At 44.6% G+C, this 22,128-nt stretch overlaps 1 protein-coding gene across 9 annotated transcripts in view; it reads right to left on the bottom strand.

The window, feature by feature from the left end:
* MGAT5 (alpha-1,6-mannosylglycoprotein 6-beta-N-acetylglucosaminyltransferase) overlaps nt 1-22,128 on the bottom strand; it is a 335,766-nt gene that overhangs the window by 291,232 nt on the left and 22,406 nt on the right. Inside the window, exon 1 of one of the 9 annotated variants that reach the window (XM_053918610.1) lies at nt 10,895-11,750. The exons of the other annotated variants lie outside the window; for them this stretch is intronic. The gene's annotated coding sequence lies outside the window, so the exon portion shown is untranslated. Of the gene's footprint in view, nt 1-10,894; nt 11,751-22,128 lie in introns of those variants that run through there. 9 annotated transcript variants of the gene reach the window in all.

The raw sequence follows: 22,128 nt of genomic DNA, 5'->3' as shown, positions 1-22,128 counted from the left end.
GATGCCTAAAAATAGCTAGGTGGGGGGCCGTATCACTTCAACATCTAGAGGCATTTGTCTAAAAACTTGTATTACCTCACTTGTTAGGATCCAAATCCATCCATTATTAGTTCCACAGGAGTAAGGCTGCATTTGGCAAAGACGGAGCATGTGCACCGAAGTGCTCTTGGTTCCGAATCTCAGGAGGCATTAAACCAAAGCTTTTACCAATCCTAAAGCTATCCAGATTCACCCTCACTAATACATATACACACAGTCCCCAGTATATTTATCCACACAATTTTAACTACGATGAGCTCTACTATGAAAAACTAAGGAGTTTACAATATGAGATAAAGCCAACTGAATTACACGCCTGTTCATTCAAATATTAACAGATTACCTACAGCTACTTTACCTTGAAGAATAAAACCCCCCAAAACAATGGAAAGCCATTTTAGAAACAGATCTACTATGTGCTTCTATACAGCTAATATTTTCCCTCTAAAAACAGCTTTACAAAAAAAGGAAAACATGTCCTTTAACAGATAAATACAGTGTGTTTCTGATATTGTGAAATCTAACAGCAGAGAATTATAAAACTGAAAGACCTCAACAGGGAGGGAAGCAAGGAGAGAGAGGGAGAGGAGGAGGGAAAAAAAAAATAAATAAAGACCATGCTGCACAGGCCCATCTGCACACTGACTGCCCACAGGTCTTCTAAGACTAACCAACTGGTCTACCTTCTATTTATGAACCTCATGTAAGAACATGTACCATTTTCTACTGGAAAATGTCTGAGAGAGTTTTGTTATTTTTAATCCAACCCAGCCAATTCCCTCCTTATATGGTCTGTAGCATATAACAACCCTTCGCAGCATTAACATTTTTGTCTGTGTCAACAATCTCTGAGCAATACCAGAAGGTGGCAAACTGGGGCAACTTGGGAAAGCAGACTCAGCCCTCAGTCACTCCAAATCTGCCGTTTCCACAAAACAGTCTGCCCTCAACAAATGGTTACTAAAGAAGAACGGCAGGCTGGAAGGGCTGAGTCAATGCCAGTGACCAACGTGGCTGCCTTTTCATACCAGCTTCTGTTTAAGGTAGCTTTGGGGGTAAGAGACTGATTTCTGCATCTAGATTACCACAGAAAAGGATGCTAATTCCAGACTGGGCAGTCCCACATTCACATGTGGATAAACTGGGAGGAACAATTGGGGAGTGAGACAGACCACAAAACCCAGGGTTCCAATGCTGGGAAAGAAAAGCTTTAAAACCTCTGCCTGTAAAAATCTGTGGGGGGGGGGGGAACTGCCAGTTTCACAGGAGAGTCTGTTGGAGGGGACCACAGGGTCCTAGAACATACAGAAGCCCACCCACTCAGGAATCAGCTCCTGAAGGGCGCAACTCACTTGTGTGTGGTGGGGGAAGTAACTGAAAGCCTGCAGAGGGCTGAGCAAGCCACATTGTTCCTTCTCTCACCTCTCCCCCAAATGCAGTGCCACAATGCAACAAAGAGGGTTGCCCCACCCTCATGAATACCTAAGACCCCACCCCTTACTATGTAACAGGAGAACAAAGACAAAGAAATATGGTCCAAATGAAAGAACAGATCAAAACTCCAGAAAAAGAACTAAGTAACACAGAGATAGCCAACCTATCAGATGTAGAGTTCAAAACAACGGTAATCAGGATGCTCACAGAAATGATTGAGTATGGCAACAAAATAAAGGAACAAGTGAAGGCTATGCAAGGTGAAATAAAGAAAAATATACAGGGAACCAACAGTAAAGGGAAGGAAACCAGGACTCAAATAAATGATTTGGAACAAAAGGAAGAAATAACCATTCGACTGGAAGAGAATGAAGAAAACAAGAATTCAAAGGAATGAGGAGAGCCTTAGGAACCTCCGGGACAAATTTAAACGTTCCACCATCTAAATCATAGGGGTGCCAGAAGGAGAAGAGAAAGAGGAAGAAATTGAACATTTATTTGAAAACATAATGAAGGAAAACTTCCTCAATGTGGCAAATGAAATAGACATGCAAGTGCAGGAAGCTCATAGGGTCCCAAAGAAGTTGGATCCAAGGAGAAACACACCAAGACACATCATAATTAAATTACCCGAGAGTAAAGATAAGGAGAGAATCTTAAAGGCAGCAAGAGAAAAGGAGACAGTTACCTACAAAGGAGCTCCCATAAGACTATCAGCTGATTTCTCAAAAGAAACCTTACAGGCAAGAAGGGGCTGGAAAGAAGTATTCAAAGTCATGAAAGGCAAGGACCTACAACCTATATTACTCTATTCAGCAAAGCTATAATTTAGAATGGAGGGGCAGATAAAGTGCTTCCCAGATAAGGGCAAGTTAAAGGAGTTCATCATCTCCCAGCCCTTATTATATGAAATGTTAAAGGGACTTATCTAAGAAAAAGATCAAAACTCTGAACAGTAAAATGACAACAAACTCACAATTGTCAACAACTGAACCAAAAAAAAAACAAAACAAAACAAAAAAAAACCAAACCCCAAACTAAGCAAACAACTAGAACAGGAACAGAATCACAGAAATGGAGATCACATGGAAGGTTCTCACTGGGGAGGAGAAGGGGGGAGGATGGGGGTAAAAGACATAGGGAATAAGAAGCATAAATAGTAGGTACAAAATAGACAGGGGGAGGTTAAGAATAGTATAGGAAATGGAAAAGCCAAAGAACTTAAGTGTACAACCCATGGACATGAACTAAGGGCAGGGGTGGGCAATGCTAGAGGGAAGGAGGGTACCGGGCAGAAGGGGATAAAGGGGAAAAAAAAGTAATGAGACAACTGTAATAGCATAATCAATAAAATATACTTTAAAAACTATGAAAAATAAATCTAAAAAGATATATTTTGAAAAAATAATCCAAAGCATCTTAGTCAACATCAAAAATACCTCATTCACCTGTAAGTGGTACGGGCTAATAAAATGCCTCAGACCTAAGTAGTATCAACCTATGCTTTCAGCACTTTTATTCCTTTCTGTATGTTTTCATACACATCTCATTTGGTACTTTATCTGGCAATTTTCCTTATGAGTACTTGAATCAAGTACAGGGGCAGTAGGTGGCATGAATCACATCAGTAGTATTGATTGTAAGATTCAAAAAATGTTCATGATGTGCCAAAAAAGAAAGTTCATTATTCTTTACCTCCTCCGATGCTTTCAAACCTGGATTTGTTTTTCTTTAATAATACAATAATTAAGAACTCAATCTAGATTTTACCTTAAGAATCAGCCAAGCTACTCCCTGAGTCATAGGAAAACTACTATATTACCCTTGGCTGTATACAGCAGCAAAATTCATGGTCTCCAAGAAACCAAAGGCCATCCACTTCTATCCTTAGCAAAGCTTTATTATCCAACTAATCTTAATATCATTTCCTGCAGAGACAAGGATATAGTATTAATGAAAGTTTATAGCCATTTCTAGCTATATCTATAGATAAAGAAAATGTTGAAGGAAGTCCTTTCTCTTTCCTAATTTTCAAAACAGCATCACTACAACTTTCATCAAGATTTCACCCCAAAGTATCTTTTTGGGGGATTAACACATTCCCTCAACCTTTTCTTGGGCTTATGTTTTGATTTTCCTCCCTGTTCTTAAGTATACCAAAACTGTGAAAGCATTTGTAAACAGAGATCATGGGAATGCAATTCAATCTAGAAAAAAGAATAGACTGCAGTCACAGGGGGCAGGCAGTGAAAGAGGAGCTAGAGAAAACTGGAACCCCATTTTCAAGTAACATTTTTGCCTCTTTCATTTTATATTTTGGATAAAAGGTATTGCAGGCGGCCCATAACATAATCTAATGATCAGCTCTGCACTCTAGGGTGGAATCCTATTAGAAATCTGCATTTGAGTTTCTTGCCTATACCCCAAACCCCTTTCAAAGCACCTCAAAAAGTGGACAAGGATAAAGCAAGTGTGTTTAAGCACCACCCCTGCAGTGTCACCTCAGGAGCTGAAGACACATGGCGGCCAATTCTAAACCTGTGGGTCTCACACTTCCCCATGCCCCCTCATGCCCATCAGCAGTGGAACTGCTAGGTTGATCCCTTTTCATTTACAGTCAAGCTTTCATCCTCTTATCCCCTATGGGCATGTCTCACCAAACAGAATCTCAGAATCTTGATGCAAAAACCTCCATGGACAGGACTCAAAGCAGGCTTTCCCTCACTCCTTCTTTTCCACAGCCTAATAAGCAAAGGGCACTCATTGAGAACACCAAAGCTGTCCCATAGTTACTAACATGAGAAGACAGTTGAAGGGGTTCTGAAATATCTTCATGTCTAGAGGAAAGATTTCAAATGATAAGATCACTTAGTGGTCATCTAGAAACAAATCATGGCCATGCTCATAAGCTTTAACTCACTTAATCTTCCTTATCGAACATTGGATGGTCACCTAGAAAAAGACCCCATAATCACAATACGGGCTTCATTCAGCTTGCATCTGATGTCGGGCAGAGCAGCGAAATGTACCACACAATGAAATTTTGCCCAGTTACAAAGATCTAGAGAGGTCCGCGACGTCAGAACTTACACAGTCTTCACCTTAAATGCGTTCAGTTTCACCACACTTCACACTTTCCAGCACCTGTCCATTTCAGTGAGGTCTTTCATCAAGCTTTCACTGAAAGCTTCCCAAAATATATAATCAAATCTAAATCTGTCCCATACTGCTCACACTGCCTGGACTCAAATACGCTAACAAAGTGAGGGCAACCAAGTGTGTCTCCAAGCCTCTGTCTGCTCGTGCTTACATCAGAGGTAATCACAGTGCGTAGGTCAGAAATGATGGCGGGATTCATGACTTAACACAACAGATCCAAAGAGTACAGCCGCCACATCAGAGGGGCGGCAAGCCCTCTACACGTGTTAGCAATTATTATTGGGGTTGCTGTTGCTGTAAGAGGATAATAAATTAACAACATAATAAAAGGACAGTTCTAGAACCAGAAGCCTGGAACCACAGCCACTGGGGGTGCCCAATGTGCTGTATTTTCATTTTGCCAACAGCAGTTTCATACGTTAGGTGTCACAATGACAAGGACTTGGTGCCTTGGGACCTAGAATACCCTCACTTAAAGTGATGGTCCCCAGGTAACCAAGTGTGTTTGATCTACAAATGAGAAAAAAAAATTCAAACCTTGTGATTTCCAAATTCATCACTAGCTTGGGTTATAAGATAATACTTGTAGCCGACGAAGTCCATCCAAGACTTTACCCAGATGGCAGATGACAGAGGGCCAGGAGTGCTGGGAAACCAGTTATCTAGGTTTCCAACTGTTTCTAATGTTCATTTACAATGTCACAAAGAGCAAATCCCTGTTACAAAACTTGCACAAAATTTTGTAACAAAACAAAATTTGGTATTTTCATTAAAATTATTTTAATAGGTGCTAGGGAATTAATCTTAAAATTCTTTTTTTGGAACCATCCCCAAGTTACACCTGGTCTGTCCCGTAGCCTAATGATTCTCATCATGCAGTTCCTGAACTAGCGGCATGAACGTCATCTGGGAAGTTGTGATAGAAAATCTCAAACCCCCACACTCCCCTGAGCTGGGCCAGCAACCCGAACCAGCCCTCCAGGAGACTCGGAGGCAGGCTTAAGCTTAAGAACCACGCCAATAGGCTAGCACCATGTGGACTGGGATATCACTTCAGACAGCTCTTTTCCTTAAAATACTATCTGGCATTTTTCTGTTCCTTAAAAACCTGCTATAGGATGATGTCAACTGTTCCTTTCTATTTTTAAATCCTCATGATGAGGCTGAGGATGATTCATTCAGCGCCTTATGTGATCACTTAAATAAAATAGTAAGTCTCCTTCTCTCCTGCCCCTAATGGAAGGTGAATGCTGCTTGCTATTTCTGATGTAATTACAGAAACAATCCAGTAACAAAAGTCTGTCCTTTATCAACCTCCGCAAAAGCTGTAATAGAGTTGTAATTATAATGCTCCATTCTTTTCCATAATGTGTTCAGCATAATGTACCCTTTGAAACTGATCACATCACATGTCATAACAAGGAAACACAGAACCCAGATCAAATTAGTTTACTGTAAACAGAGATCAAAACTACAAGTGTTTGGTGAGCCTTTTCCAACTGGCAGGAAACAAGTATGCACTAACCATTTTGCTTTACCTAACTCATCTCAGGGAAATACGAAAAAAAAAAACTGATTTGATGCTCACTGTGGGTCCTAAGGTAATCTCACAACACTGAACGGTCTTATCACCAGACACCACCCATCATCTAATTATCAAAGCAAGAGGCATTAAGGTGCTTTTCTTAAGTAATAAATAACGCTTCTCTATACCTTTAATTTGTTGAAGTATGTGTTAATTTGGAGAAGTTAATTTCATACCTGCTGTGAAATCTCCTGATAAATTGCGAATACCAACATATTATTAATTTCCCTTTCCTTTTTGATTAATTTCATACTTACGCTGGGTAAGAAAGGCGAGATTAATGATGTCGGGAGAACAATGTTCAGGTCTTGTAAGATACTAAATCAACCTCAAGTGTTCAAGTAAACAGAACCCAGATAAGGAAATAATAATGGAATCACCTCTGAGAGGTGTCCAAGGTGCCATGTGAGTAAATGTCCAGAAACCCAGAAAGTGTTTTAGTTGTAAATTCCAGTGAATGCACTTCTGGGACAGGAGGAGAATGAAAGCTAGAATTTTGAAAACCGCAATGTACACAGCTAAACTTGTCCCCTTACCACTGACTAACAAGTTGGTTGGGTTGGCTTATGACGACAATTCTCAATTTTCCAAGGGTGCTTCTGTGTATTTCTTAGTCTTTTCACACCCTTGTCTTCTCTCGAATATCTCTGCAACCAGCTCAGGACTCTTAGCTCAATACCTGTGAAGACACGGGTCTCCCTCATCCGAGGATATGAAGAAAATGAGTATGAACTCAGTTTCATCACACAGGTTTAGACAGGCCGGGACCTTGGTGTGCATATGCTAACCCTATCCCGATAATAATGCCTCCCCTTAATGAGAGCCTGCTATGGGCCAAGACACTAGGAGCTCTGCCTAAGTCGTCTAACATAACAGCTCTTTGAGGTAGTACTATTGCATACATTTTGCAGACAAATAAACAGAGACTCAGAAAGCTAAATACCTTGCACAGGGACCCCCATCTTCAGACAGAGCTGTCTGGCTCCCATACCACACTGCGTCCCTGGGGCCATGAGTAAATGGACCCTTTACAGCTGCCCAGACATTACTCCAGAGCACCTGAGAGCTACGAGCATGCCGCCTCCCCCTAAGAAACTTCCCTGCCAACTCCAGCTCCAACTGGCCCACATCTTTTTTGAATTCCAGCATTTGAATATAATCTCTATGCTACTGAACACAATTCTATGCTATTAGATTTTCAACTGTCCACTATATACCCTATGTCTTAAATCTCCCTCCACAAATGAACCTGCCCAACTAAGACGGCCAGCCAGCCAGCTCCTATGTGCAGCCCTCAGTCATCTTGGGCCATTGTCTAGGGCAGTGCCCGCCAATGGCAGCCCCTACTACATGGGGTTATTTAAGTTTACATTCATTAAAATTAAATAAAATAAATTCAGCTCCTCAGACACACTAGCCACATCTCAAGCGCTCAACAGCTACCTATGGCTAGTGGACACACAGCACACACGTAGAACGCCATGGCAGAGAGTTCTACTGGACAGCACTGGGAGAGAGCTACTTCGAGACAGCATCTTTCCATCTAACGTCCACCACCAGCCGTGCAGGAGGACAGAGCCTCCTCACCTCAGAACTAATTGAGGGCTGCATCAGACTAATGGCGGCCGTACCTATGTGTCTTTAGATACCGTCTTTTAATAAAGAGCATTCCTTGAGAAGTCACTTAGCAAATTTATACATAAAGCAGGCAGTCTAGCCTGGGAAACTCTGAGTATAGCTCCTGTTTGGGAGAGGAGCCAATCCAACAGTTGGTTACCATTGGATTAGAACAGCCTCAGGTGGCACACAGTGGTGAACAGACAAGGTCACTGATGTGATTGACATTCCACTGCTACAACCTGCAAACACCCTGAACGTGCATTTCTTCTCGCCTTCAGTTCTTCATTGCTTTCCCCTCCCTCCCTCCCTGCTCTCTGTGCACCAGGGACTGAACTCTACACCCAGGACGAGCCAGCCCTCATGGCTCCCAATACTGGTCTACAAAGGAGTCTGAAGCCACCTCCACTGCCAGCTCCTTTGGGTAATGTTAGAACCCCTTGATGGTCCCAGATTCAAACTGGTACACAGGTCAGACCTAGGCCTCGTGCACCACCACGATAAAGTAACAAACAGTTATTTTGTAAAGCTAGGACAAGAAATCAAGGTGGAGAGTTTTCGAGTAAATATGCCAATCGATTCACCTTTGTGGAGCCTGGAGGGACGATAAACTAACACATTCCTCCCTTAGAGCCTATGGCAGTAATCTAATCCTGGAAAAAATTCCTCTCTCTTCTCTCCAAGCTCCCAAATCAGTCACATCGGTAAGATCAATTTCTGCCTCTTCCCAGCATCACTCACCTTTGCTTAAGGATCAACTGGACCACTAACCTTAATGAGCAATCTAATGTTAACCATTTCCTGCCCAGTAGCTCACGTCAACAGCTTTGTAACCTGGTGGACCTTTCTCCAGTCTCATTCCCCCTCCCTCCCAACCCATTCCTGACCACCTACCAGATGAGCCTTGGGAAACAACCCAGCCAGGCCAGCCTTTCTGATTTGATTCAATACAGTGTCTCAGGAACCATCTCTTAAATCAAACCCTGGCCTATGAGGCCATCCAGAATCAGGAAGGACTGCGTTGCTCAAGCCAACTAGTCTACCTTTTCTCCCTATCGTGTTCAGATTTTGCCTGCCCCCAATGCGCATACCTGGTTTTATTGCACTTCACAGGTATTGCGTTTTTATGAATTGAAGACAAGACCCTCCGCCAGCAAAAAGATTACGACTCACTTTATTGCAATATTTGCTTTATTACAGTGGTCTGGAACTGAACCCACAAAATCTCTGAAGCATGTTGTACATCCCACATACCCTTCTCTAACACAAAAAACAACTACTCAGAGAAACTGCCCCGGACCTGAAGTGCCCGCTCCCTCCAGGGTGTGGTAACACCCACATCCAGACTGTCCAGTCCTCAAGAGCAGGACACGTCTTACACCACTTGCTATCTCTAAACAGCATTTTAGACCAGGATCCCACACAAAATTGACACTCTGACAATCCACTGAAAATAGTTTCTTTCCATGCTTGTAAGTCCATTATTCCAACAGTGGATTTAGTCCATAAGACCCCTTCAAAATACTGTTTGCACACCAGGAGCCCATGCAGGCTCTGTGCTGAGGAAGGAACCCAGGCTCTGGACTCAGGCTGCCTTGTGACTTCCAGCTCCACTGTTTATCAGGCAAGGCCCGTGACCACCAAGCCTCAGTTTCATCTTTTGTGAAGCCAAGGTAATAAGAAATAGTACCAATGTCCCCCAGCTCTCTGCACATTAGAGACAAGGATAAAACACTTAGCACAGTGCCTGGCACACAGTAGGCAGTCAATAAATGTTACCCCTACCTCTTTCATTCCTATTATTAGTAAATCTCCTTAAGGCACATATAGCACAGTAAGAAATAACATGGTTATGGGAATACAACTGCTGTGTGTTCAAATCCCAGCTCTCAGATCCTAGCTGTGAGACCTTGGGGAAATTACTCAACCACTCAGCTTCAGTATTTTTATCTGTAAAATGGGATAATAACCTCAAAGGGTTAGTCTAAGAATTTAATGAGTAAATGTACTGAAAGTTCCCAGTACCTAGTCAGCAACTCAATTAGTGACATTTACTAAATATGACTGTAACTCAGTCAAAACACAAGTGGAAACGAAAAGAACACCTGTGTAGTCCCCACTCACATCACTGTCATCTCCTCCCAGTCACATTAAGCCCACAGAACAGGCCCTGCCCCTCCCAGGGTCCACACACAGTGGATGCAAGAAAATCACTTTGCACTGCAAGGAGACCCATACGTGCATCCTCATCTTTACCACTTTGCTGAGCTCCAAATATCCATAGCAACTCATACTCACACACAGCAATAGTAAGGCCATTCCTGAAGGGAAAACATACTAGTAACATTGGTTACATCTTTTAAATGAGTCTAGGACTGAAACCATCCTTACAAGAAAAGAGCCCAAACTGCCCAGAGAAAAAGCCATATTTGAGATGAATATTCCAACAAATGAAGCTTTCCAACCCCAGGAAAGGCCATCCCCACCAAGATCAGGCCCTTACTGGGAAGAAAAATGAACTCTACTCCTTCAGGTCAACACGCAAGTTTTTGAAACCTCAGAGGGGAAGTGAGAGCAGAGAGGCCTGGTGCTGTCACTCTCCCCTTCCCAGGGGCCGTGTGGTTCCTGGATTCGGCCTCCTCAGAGCTGGAGTCCAGCGGCCCAGGAGGGTCAATGGGCCAATCCTTGGCTCAGATCCCTCAACTGCTGGAGGGAAGAGGAAGAGCAACAAGCCGAGTTATATGAGTTACCAGGTAACCAGGTTCCCACCAGAAGTATGTGTCTTCCCAGTGAACGTGTGACTCCACCAGGCTGAAAAATGACAGCACTTCCTTCTCGCTCTGCCAGGCCTAGCCCAGGGCCCAGGGAAGGGCACAGCAGTCCGCAGGCACTGGGCTTGCCCAGGCACGCAGGCTTTTACCCCAGTCCTGCCCAGTCAACTGACGCAGGCCCAGGAAGAGTGAGTTGTGCTTCACAAGAGCCTAAATTTCTCTAAAGAGCTGCAAACATTGCCCATCCCCAAACACTCCACACAGCTCTTTAACATCCAAGCTTCCTTACCTCCGCCACACCACCACCTCCAGCTGTCCACATTCTTTCCTAGCCCCGCAAGCTTTGGGCTTGTGCCTCAGGGCTGGAAGGTGCTGCTCGCTAAAACTTTGAAGTGGCCTCTTGCTCCTCGCTGATAAGAGCTCTAAGTTCACCAGGATTTCCGGATAACAGTAATGATCAGAGCAGAGCTGCAGGCAGCAGCCCTGAATGCTCCCTGACAAGCCCTATGCTCCAGTGCCAGTAACTTTTACAACAGTTCTTTTTTGGAGGTACTACTACTTGCAGATAAAGAAATGGAGACACAGAGATAACGGAACACATACCAAGTCACAGAGGTGACAGGTGGCCAAGCCAGGATGTGAATCCCAACTGTCTGACCTCACTTGTAACCTCTGTATTGGCCATGTTGCATCCAGCCACTCTGGACTGTTGTCCTTTCACTGTCCTTTCACTAGAATGCTGGAGGAAAGTGGCCTCCTATGCCCAACAAACCATCACCAGGTGCTGCGTGCTGGGGAGGGCAGGGAGGACCAGCCATGTCCACCCCCACCTACACCGAGGGCTGCACCCACCCTCCTCATCAGTGTCCCTCGGCAACAGCAGAAACAGGGACTGAAACTCACCGTGCAGGCCGGGCTGCACTGCCACACTAGTCAGCAAGTGTGTTTGTTAGGTGTAACTCCATCCTCATGCCTGGCAAAACCCCATGAGACCCCGCGTTTTCACTCTGATGCCATTTCGGAAATTGCTATCCCCTACCCCTCCTTTCTCCAGAGTGGCAATTTTCAAGGGAGAGGGATGTTAGAATCCACCCTGGGAGCTTTTTGAAAAGATATGCCACCACTCCCGACAAATACAAAACAAATAAACAACACCAAAAAAAAAAAATGCAGAATCTTCTAGAGCACAAACAGGAAGGAAGAAGCTGGAGGTTGTGATTAACTTTCTCACTTTGTGGGCCAGTATAAAGCCCCAGACACCTTGTCATGGTTCAAATGATTTAACATTCCATCTCCAGAGATTCATTTAGCAGGCTCTTTGCAAGTGAATAAAAAGGAGTGAGGGGGGAGAGAGAGAACACGACAGAAAGACAGACAGACAAAAAGAAGTGAGGGAAAGAGAGAGAGAAGTCCTAGGGAAGACTTTTACATGACACTGTTATGGGAATAATGGGACCCTTCTCTCTCCCTCTCTCTCAATCTCTCTCTCTCTCTCTCTCTCTCTCTCTCTCTCTCACACACACACACACACACACACACACACCCCGATTACGAGTGGCATTTAGACCAGCACTCTCCAAAAGAAAAATAACACAAGCCACATATGTACTTTAAAACGTCCTAGTAGCCACATTAAAAAGGTAAAAAGAAACAGGTGAAATTAATTTTAATAATGTGGTTTATTTAACGCAAATATATCCAAAATTTTGTAAAACATGCAATTGGCACTTAAACATTAATGAAATCTTTTACTCTTTTCTTCACAACAAGTGTCCAAATTTCAGTATTTTGAATTAACAGCGTATCCCAATTCCAAGTAGCTGCATTTCAATTGCTTAACAGCCACACGGGGCTACCACACTAGACAAATCAGGTTTACACTGAGATGGGAAGAGAAAGAGGAAGGAGAGGGGTGGGAATAAGGTCTTGAACACAGAACTAAAGGACTATGACAACCAGGACCATCCATGACCCACAATCTGTGTTCATAAGGGTTAGGTGTAATCAGCCTCAACTCAAACATGAGTAGGTTAGCACTTTTTGTTAACTAAGAATTAGCAGGTTTCACCATTTTTATGCCCAAAAGTACCAGACCCACAACTGAAGAATGAGAGTCCACTACCCTCTGGACCCCCAGTATCATGGTGCCCAGGCGTCCATCACACATACCTGCCAGACACCAAGCAACGGTCTGAACCCTCGGCTGCACCCACAGAGAGCCCAGGCCTCCAAGACAAAGACAGCTGGAGAACAAAGCTCCACCAAGGAAATAAAACGACAGTTCCCTCCCATCTAGGGGCTGTGTAGGGGAAATGGAACACGGACAAATGACAGAAGGACAGGGAAGACAGCTTACCACTTGTGGTGAGCAGAATAATGCCCCCCCACCCACAGATGTCCTTGTCCCAATTCCCGGAACTTGTGAATAAGTTACCTTGCATGGCAAAGGGGACTTTGCTGATGTTATGTCAAGGATCTTGAGATGGGGAGATTATCGTGGATCACCTAGGTGGCTCTGATGTCATCATGAGGGTCCTTATAAAGAGAGGCAGGAGGGTCACATTCAGAGAAGCAAATGTATCATGGAAGCAGAAGTCAGCACGATTTGATCATCTGCTTTGAAGATGAAGGGGGACCATGAGCCAAGGAACACATGATCACCTTTAGAAGCTGGAAAAGGCAAGCAAACAAAATCTTCCCCTAGAGTCTCCAGAAAGAAAAGCAATCCTGCTGGCACCTTGATTTTAGCCCACTGAGACCTCCTTTGTGTTAAACCACCGAGTTTGTAGTGATTTGTCGCAGCAGCAGTAGGACACAACTACACAATTTATAGAGTGGTCAGCTAGACACACACATCAATCATGATGACCCTTCAAGGTACCAGTAGTAGTAACTGTACTTGTAGTATCAGTAACAGTAACGGCCACCACTTATTGAGGACTTACTAAATCTCACGCATCCTGCTAACTACTTCACAAACATTTTTTTAAATACACTTTTCATTTTGGAATAGCTTCAGATTTACTGAAAAGTTACAGAGATAGTGCAGAGTCCCTATATACTATTCACCAGCTTCCTCGATGCCAACCTCTTACACAACCATGACACATTGTGTCAAAACCAAGAAATCAAGATCAGCACAGTACCACTAACTAAACTACAGTCTTTACTGGGATCCCACCAGTTTTCAGAGGAATCTTATCTTCCCAAGAACAGTGTGGGGTAAACACCACTCTCACCCCCACCTGATGAAGGAGGATGCTGGGCCTTAGTAAGTTCAATCACTTGCTCATTGGTCACGACAGTGAATGGCAAGACTTTTCAACCTGATTCCTCTGCTGGACCCCTACACTGTAAGCTGCCCTAGATATCATCATCCTCATCGTACAGGACAGGAAACCAGACAGAAGCCAGGGCCCTAAAGGAACGGCACCAGGAGGAGCTCAAACCTGGATACATCTGACTGGCTGCAAAGGCCTCGCTCCAGCCACCCCATCTCCCTCCCGGATAGCGAAGAATGAGGGGCCATTTGGATTCATGAAAAGCTCCTGAAGCCCATAAGAAGACTGGGGTGGCTATGAGGGGAAAGGGGGATCATGCCTTAGGAAATCACATAACTTGTTTTAGGGCCACTAGTAGCCTAATAGCTTCCTTGTGGCTCTCAGTGAGCAAGGAAAAACTCAAGAGCCCTCTACAGGGAGCACTTCTAGAGGAACATGCAGCAGAAGGAGTAGCCATCAATAACCACCCTAAATCTAACTTACTTACACCACCAGGAGCCATGCTCCAGAGCCTTTACAACATGATTACAATAAGCTCCTTTAAAATAGTCTTCTTCTTGGGGATCCAGTACCTCAAACCTTTCTAGCCCCTAGATTTCACCACCTGAGCAACAAAAGTAGGAAGAAGAGCTGTTCCCACTGTGAGGTTGTTATCAACCTCACACAGAATGGCACCCGGCAAGTGAGGCAGGAACTAGGACAAGCTCACCTGGATGGCCCGTAAGAAGCCACCTTGTTTGCTTTCTCCTGGCCTTTGTTTCCTCTGTGGCATCCATGATCCAGCAGGCCTCTGGCCACTGTCACAGAAACTGTGTAGTTGTCTATATGTATAGGAAGACCTCGGAGATATTGCGGGTTCGGTTCCACACCACTGCAATAAAGCAAGTTGTAAGCTCTATGCTGGTGAAGGGCCTTGCCTTCCATTTATAAAAACTGCAACATGTGTGAAATGTAATAAAGCAAGAGACTTCCAATCAAGATGGAGGTGTAGGTAGATATACTGTGCCTCCTTGCACAACCACAAGGGCAACAAATTTACAAATAAAAAACAATCAGAACTAACAGAAAATTGAACTGTATGGAAGGCCAACAACCAAGGAGTTAAAGAAACATTCATCCAGACAGGTAGGAGGGGCTGAAATGGGCAGCTGGGGCAGAGAAGAATCGCAGCAAGGTGGCAGCTGGTGGAGTGCGCGGTCCCACATTTGTGTGCAGATAAACTGGGAAGGCAAACTGGGGAGCAAGTCAGACCACACAACCCAGGGTTTCAGTGCAGGGAAATAAAGCCTCAAAACCTCCGGCTGTAAAAACTTGTGGGGGTTGCAGCAGCAGGAGAAACTCCCAGCCTCACAGGAGAGTTCCGTTGGAGAGACCCACAGGGTCCTAGAACATACACAAACCCACCCACCTGGGAATCAGCACCAGAAGGGCCCAATTTGCTTGGGGGTACTGGGGGAAGTGACTGAAAGCAGGCAGAAAGCTCAGCAAGTGGCACTTTTCCCTCTCGGACCCCTCCCCCACATACGGCATGGTACAAAGCAGGGAGGTGGGTTGCCCCGCCCTGGCAAATACCTAAGGCCCCACCCCTTACTACTAACAGGCACACCAAGAAAACAAATGGCCCAAATGAAGAACAGATCAAAGCTCCAGAAAAAATACAACTAAGTGATCAAGAGATAGCCAACCTACCAGATGCGGAGTTTAAAACACTGGTTATCAGGATGCTCACAGAAATGATTGAGTATGGTCGCACAAGACAGAAAAAGGAAGGCTATGAAAAGTGAAATAAAGGAAAATGTACAGGGAACCAACAGTGACAGGAAGGAAGCTGGGACTCAAATCAACAGTTTGGACCACAAAGAAATAAACATTCAACCAAAACAGAATGAAGAAAGAATTCAAAACCATTAGAAGAGGCTTAGGAACCTCTGGGACAACTTTAAACATTCCAACATCCAAAACATAGGGGTGCCAGAAGGAGAAGAGGAAGAACAAGAAATCGAAAACTTATTTGAAAAAATAATGAAGGAAAACTTCCCCAATTTGGCAAAGGAAATAGACTTTCAGGAAGTCCAGAAAGCTCAGAGAGTCCCAAAGAAGTTGAACCCAAGGAAACACACACCAACGCATATGATAATTATGTTACCCAAAATTAAGTCATGAAAGGCAAGGACCTACATCCAAGATTACTGTATCCAGCAAAGCTATCATTTAGAATGGAAGGGCAGATAAAGTGCTTCCCAGATAAGGTCAAGTTAAAGGAGTTCATCATCACCAAACCCTTATTATAAGAAATGTTTAAAGGACTTATCTAAGAAAAGGAAGAAAATCAAAAATATGAACAATAAAATGACAGCAAATTCACAAATATCAATAACCAAACCTAAAAAAACAAAAACAAAAACTGATTAAGCAAACAACTAGAACAAGAAGAGAATCACAGAAATGGAGATCACTTGGAGGGTTATCAGCAGGGAGGGGAGGGGGGAGAAAGGGGGAAAAGGTACAGAGAATAAGTAGCATAAATGGTAGGTACAAAGTAGACAGGGGACATTAAGAATAGTATAGCAAATGTAGAAGCCAAAGAACTTATATGCACGACCCATGGACATGAACTAAGGTAGGGGGGTGCATGGTGGAGGGGAATAACAGGGGGATAATGGGACAACTGTAATCACATAACCAATAAAATATATTTTTTAAAAAAGGAATATAATGAAGCAAAGTGCCATACCAAGGTATGCCTGTACACCTATCAGTGGTTCTCCAAGTGTGGCCTAAATCTGCATCAGCATCATCTGGGAATTTAGAGGCAAATTCTCCGGCCCCATCTCAGGCCTACAGAATCACAAATTCTGGCGGTGGGCCCAACAATGAGTTTTAACAAGCCCTCCAAGAGCTGCTGAGGCATACTACAGTTTGAAGACCACTAAGCTATGTACTTCCCCCTCCCTGGCTGACCTGTGCCCTAGACATCTGTTCAGGAAACAAGCAAGCACTATGTCACATGTGAAATGTGAGACCCTGGATGACACTTGCAAACCCAGGGTGGGCGGCACATTTATTTATCACATACTGGTAGTTAGGGAATGGTGCAGGCCACCAGGAGCCAGACCTGTGCCACATGCTACAGCCCCATCCTTGGCTCCATGGAGCTTAAAGCATAGGAGTACGTGAAGATACCAATCCAGAAAACTGACAATATAAATGGCAAACCATGGCAAACACTATGAAAGAAAAGAACGGTGGGTGCCACAGCGCAGAGTGACGGGCTTTCCTTTCACCTCAGAGTCTGGGGAGGCCTCCCTCAGGAAGGGGCAATCGCGCAGAGATATGAAGGAGAAGCAGGAGTTGGCCAAGCAGAGGAAAGGACAGAAACATTCTCAGCAGAGGAAAGGTTCATGCAAAGGCCCTGGGGCAGGAGAGAGCTTGGTGCTTTGGAGACTCCAAAAAAAGCCTGTGTGGGTAGAAAACAGGGAAGGAGGCAGGGGTAATTGGGAGTTAAAGTTAGAGAAGTTGCCCGGCCTTGGATCATGCTGCCCCTCACAGGCTTACAACTGGCCCTGAATTTTAGGCATAATATTGACAACAAGCATAATAACAAACATTTATTTTATTCAGCACTGGTCTAAGTGCTCCACACAGTAACACGTAATCCGTAATATAAGTAGGTTCTATCATCATATCATCTCCATTTTACAGATGAGGACCGAAGTTAATTAAGTTGCCCCAAGTCACCCAGCTAATAAAGGAATGAACCAGAGCCACTTCAGAACCAAGCTCTCAACCACAGGTGGCGCTGCCTCTCAGCAGGAGAGGACAGCAGCAGCCCACTGAGGGCCATCACCAATGATGGTGTGGTTTGCGTTTTCAGAAGCCTGCTGTCGGTGCCCTGCAGACAGGCAAAGGGGAACGGAAGCAGAGCCACCACCTCATCCAAGCAAGAAATAGCAGAGTCCCAGGCCACCGTGGTGGCAGCAGAGATGCCCAAGCAAGACAACTGCATGAGCAGCAGAGAAAGAGCAGACTCTCCCAGGGGCTGCTAAACAAGTTCTAAAACTGAACAAAGCGGTGCATCCCAACCCCCCTCCCCCCGCATCTTCCATCGGAGAACTAGGATAAGGGATGAAAAGAGGGTGTCCTACCTGTGGGACTAACCCAAAACATGGGGCTGACAGAAGTATCAGCACCTGGCCTCTTCAGTCAGGGCCACTGTTAGTCTTAAACTAGCACCTGGATGAACAAGTCCCTTTCCTTGTTTAGAATGGGCATCCCAATTCAGCAGGACAGGTGACCAGTGGCCAGGAAACCCCAGAGCAGTACTCACACACACAGATCAGGTTTGATCTGAGAGGCAGAGAGAGGCTTCTGGCTCAGGCTGTAATGGAAGAGTTTCCCTTAGTGGTTTTGATTGTCTCCCATTCATTAGGGGGACAATGATAGCATGTTGATGGTGGGGGCGGGGGGGTGACTTTTCCTGAAAAGTCCTACCTGTGACTTGGTAAAATGGTATGGGTCTTGGAGAAGCCTGATATTCAACCATTTCCTTGGGTTAGATTTTGAGTCTGAGGGGTGTGGTCGCATTACCTGACTTTAACTTAAAAGGATGGGGAGTGGGGATGGAGGCTTCCCCCCAACCATCCTGCAGAACCTGGGAATCCAAGTTGCTGACTGAGATCTCCATGGGCAGTGGGGACATCCCAGCCAACCAGTGGAGCTGCTGGGCATCCTGTCTCCCATGACAGATTGGCTCCAGGCACCGCCGGGCCTCCGGGCAAACCTTGCTCTCGTCCTCTGTTCTGCAGGTCTGCAGGCAGCACAGAGGGGTCCGGGGTGGGCCTCTGGAGAAGAGGACAGCGGAATGGCGGGCAGTGAAGCACTGGTTCCTTGTGTAAGTCAGTCATAGCCTCACTCACCACAGTTGTGAAAAGGCCATATAGATCTGAGGTATGAAGGGCTTTGCCTTAAAAGGCTACAGAAGTGGGCAAACTGCCCCCTGACCTCTCTCTTGTATTCACTGTCCATTCCCCCGCCATTCATTTGCCCCTATTTTCCTCCCCAACACTCACTGCCGTAATTAGCCACGACGTTCTGTATTCTAAGTGGAAACTTTAAAACCTGGTGAGTGAACAGCTTTCTCTTACTTATAAAAGTATGAAATTATTAACTACCTCTTGTTTTTTTGTGTTTTTTTTCCCTAGAGAATAATGAACCTTAAAAAGAAAAAGCTATGGCCCTACCCTTACCCCACTCAAAGGAGCCAAGAAGCTTCTAATAATATAGGAATGATAAAAGGATAAGACTGCAAGGAGAACCCCATCTCTCTGGGTCTCCACCCCATAGCATCAGGCCCTGAGTAGTTCCCCCTTCCCAAGGAACCAGAAGAAACAGCTAATGTGCCTCGCAGCGAGCTCTCGGAGAAGTGCAGGAGCCTGCTACAAGCAAACAGTCCTCCAGCGGCCTGTCAGATGCCGACAGAGTGGCTTAATCACCCAGCAGGGTCTAGTACGAGATACGTAAAACTCCTCAGAGACAGCAAGCCTGTAAATGGAAAGCATTATCATTTGTAACAGGATTAATAATAACAGAGGCTTGAAACAGACACACACCACTGGATTACTTTTCGACCTCTTCAGGGAGACCACTAAGTTTGATGGAGGGTTTTATTTCTTTGTTTTAAAACAAGACAGCATCCTCCACCATGTGGCAGGGGGCTCCTCTCCGGGGAAATGACTTCTGGTGCAGCTGCTGGACCAATGACAGGCTACCTAAAGGACAGGGGTCACAACAAACCAAGAAAGTACAGTCTCTAAGGAGGTCCAAAGGAATTATACAATTCGGACTTAAAAAACAGAAAGACCACCCTGACTGGGGTGGCTCAGTTAGTTGGGCATCATCCTGTGAACAGAGAAGTCTCAGGTTTGATTCCGGGTCAGGGCACATGCCTGGGTGGCGGCTTTGGTCCCTGCTCTGGGCACGTGCAAAAGGCAACCCATAGATGTTTCTCTCTCACATCGATGTTTCTCTCCTTCTCTTTCTCCTTCCCTTCCCCTCTCTCTAATATCAATAAAAGAAAAAAATTATTTTAAGAGGCCAAAGATCTCCTGATCAAGCGCCAGCACCTTTAAAAGGCTTAAGAGGATCAATATCCCGTATTGCAGGGGTTTCCTAAGCTGTTTCCAGAACCAACTGGGGTGTTGGCTGAAAAGGACTCCACCCCTTGGAACAGGGGAGCCTACAACCTGCCTTTTCAGCCAGCTCCTTCGGCCCTTCTCACACACCTGAAGTTGACAAACCGCTGCCCTCTTTTATTAATACACTGTTGATACACAGCTGAAGTCACATAACAAATCATACTTTTCTTTTAAAACTCAGATAGCCTTAATTGTATCTGCATGTAATTCGGAGATAAAACGTATTTCACCATGTTCATCAGGCAAGTCTCTGGCTCCCAAATCTTTCAACAGTTTATTATTTTAAAAAGTAAATAAATAAAGATATTGAGTTTACATTTACTTCCTTTCTTTTCCTTCACTGAAGTCTCTATGAACTACCAGTGATCTAGAACAGTTATTTTCAATCTTTTTCATCTCAAGGCACACATAAATGAATTACTGAAATTCTGCAGCACACCAAAAAACAAATTACATTTTTTGCCAATCTGACCAAAAAAAGGTGTAATTTTGATTCATTCATACCGGATGGTTATTGTTGTGTTTCCTGTTGTCATTTTTTAAATTTGACAATCTAAGGGAAAAGAGGTCAGTGCATGCTTCGATGATTCTTGCAGTGACTGGTTGAAAACTGCTGGTCTAAAATGTCAACGTCTGGAGACAGAAAGACCTGTCGCCAAGGGGGTAGCTGGGCCACTCTGTTCAGCACAACAGTCCTGCAAGACTCACTCACTCATGCTTGACAGCCTGATACCTTTGCAAAACGAAGACATACTCCATTACAGTAGTTCCTGTAATCCCCTTTCCCCACTGTCCTGTCCCCAGTCCCCCCTGACCATTGTTAGATTGTTCTTAACCTCAGTGTCTCTGGTTTTATTTTGTTTGCTTTTTTCTTCTGTTGATTATGTTCCAGTTAAAGGTGAGATCATATGGTATTTGTCCCTCACCGTCTGGCTTATTTCACTTAGCATAACATGGACAAAATCAAGGGGGAGGGTGGAGGTGGGGGAGGGAGGGGGAGAAAAGGCATACAACTGTAATTGAATAACAATAAAATTTTTTTAAAAAAGCAACCAAAAAAAAAGACATACTCCAACCTTGAATCCTTCCCAGCCAGGGTCCGAAAAGGCACAGAGGCAGGGGGACTCACAGAATACAGAACATGGAGGAATGATGTATAGGTTTGGCAAGAAACCAACCTGCAACAGCCTCAGATCCAGACTTCCGTTACTTTCTCTCAGTGAAGTCCCCGAGCCTCACAGATGGAACAATGGGGTTGAAACAGGGGACATCCATCGTCCGACTCTGAACTGCTACCCCATTACCAGACTGCACCTTCTCTAGTGTGCTCTGTCTCCAGGTTTTTGTACCTCCTGGACTTATCTTACCAAAAAAAAAGGTTGTATTGTTTCTTCGGGTTAAAAAAATGTTCCGTTCTCACATGTAAACATTTGCAATTCCCTATGTGTTACTAAACCTAATATACATTTTCTTACCTTTTAAATATTTTGGAAGGCTCAAATTATGGAAGCAGCCTTGTGTTCTCTTGAGCGCTGAGAGGCTGACCTGTACAGAAGCCTCTGAGCTATTCTACCCCCAGTGTGGTCTCCTAACTACCCAAGACGACTACCAGAAATCTCCAGGCTTGGGTGTCAGGAGCAAGAGAGGGAGGTTCCATATTACTATCTCCCTGACTGGATCAACATGTCTTCAGCACACTGCCCACCCAGTGCCGGCCATGAACTAGGGCATCATATATGGAGAGCTTCTCAGCACAGACACCAAGAGAGCCAGAGCTCAGAAAGCTATTGTATGACAGATCTTGATTCAAGGGTTAGATAAAACTCCTCCCCCTTCCCTCTCTGCCTCAATGGCCTTCCGTTGCTTCCTTATGGCAGGAGTGAACAAGCTGCCATTCCAACGCTAGGAGGCAAGGGGAAGGAAACAGTAATTACTGTGCATCATTAAGTGCTCAGCACTGTCAGGCACTTCACACAATTCTGACGTCCAACAGACTCTGCTGGTGATCTGGTTACTCTGTCTGCCCCAACCCCACTATCCTCAGTCCT

The sequence above is a fragment of the Desmodus rotundus genome, chromosome 2, assembly GCF_022682495.2.
Source record: "Desmodus rotundus isolate HL8 chromosome 2, HLdesRot8A.1, whole genome shotgun sequence".
In the NCBI taxonomy this organism is placed as follows: Eukaryota; Metazoa; Chordata; class Mammalia; order Chiroptera; family Phyllostomidae; genus Desmodus; species Desmodus rotundus.
This window is presented reverse-complemented; position numbering and strand designations above follow the sequence as displayed.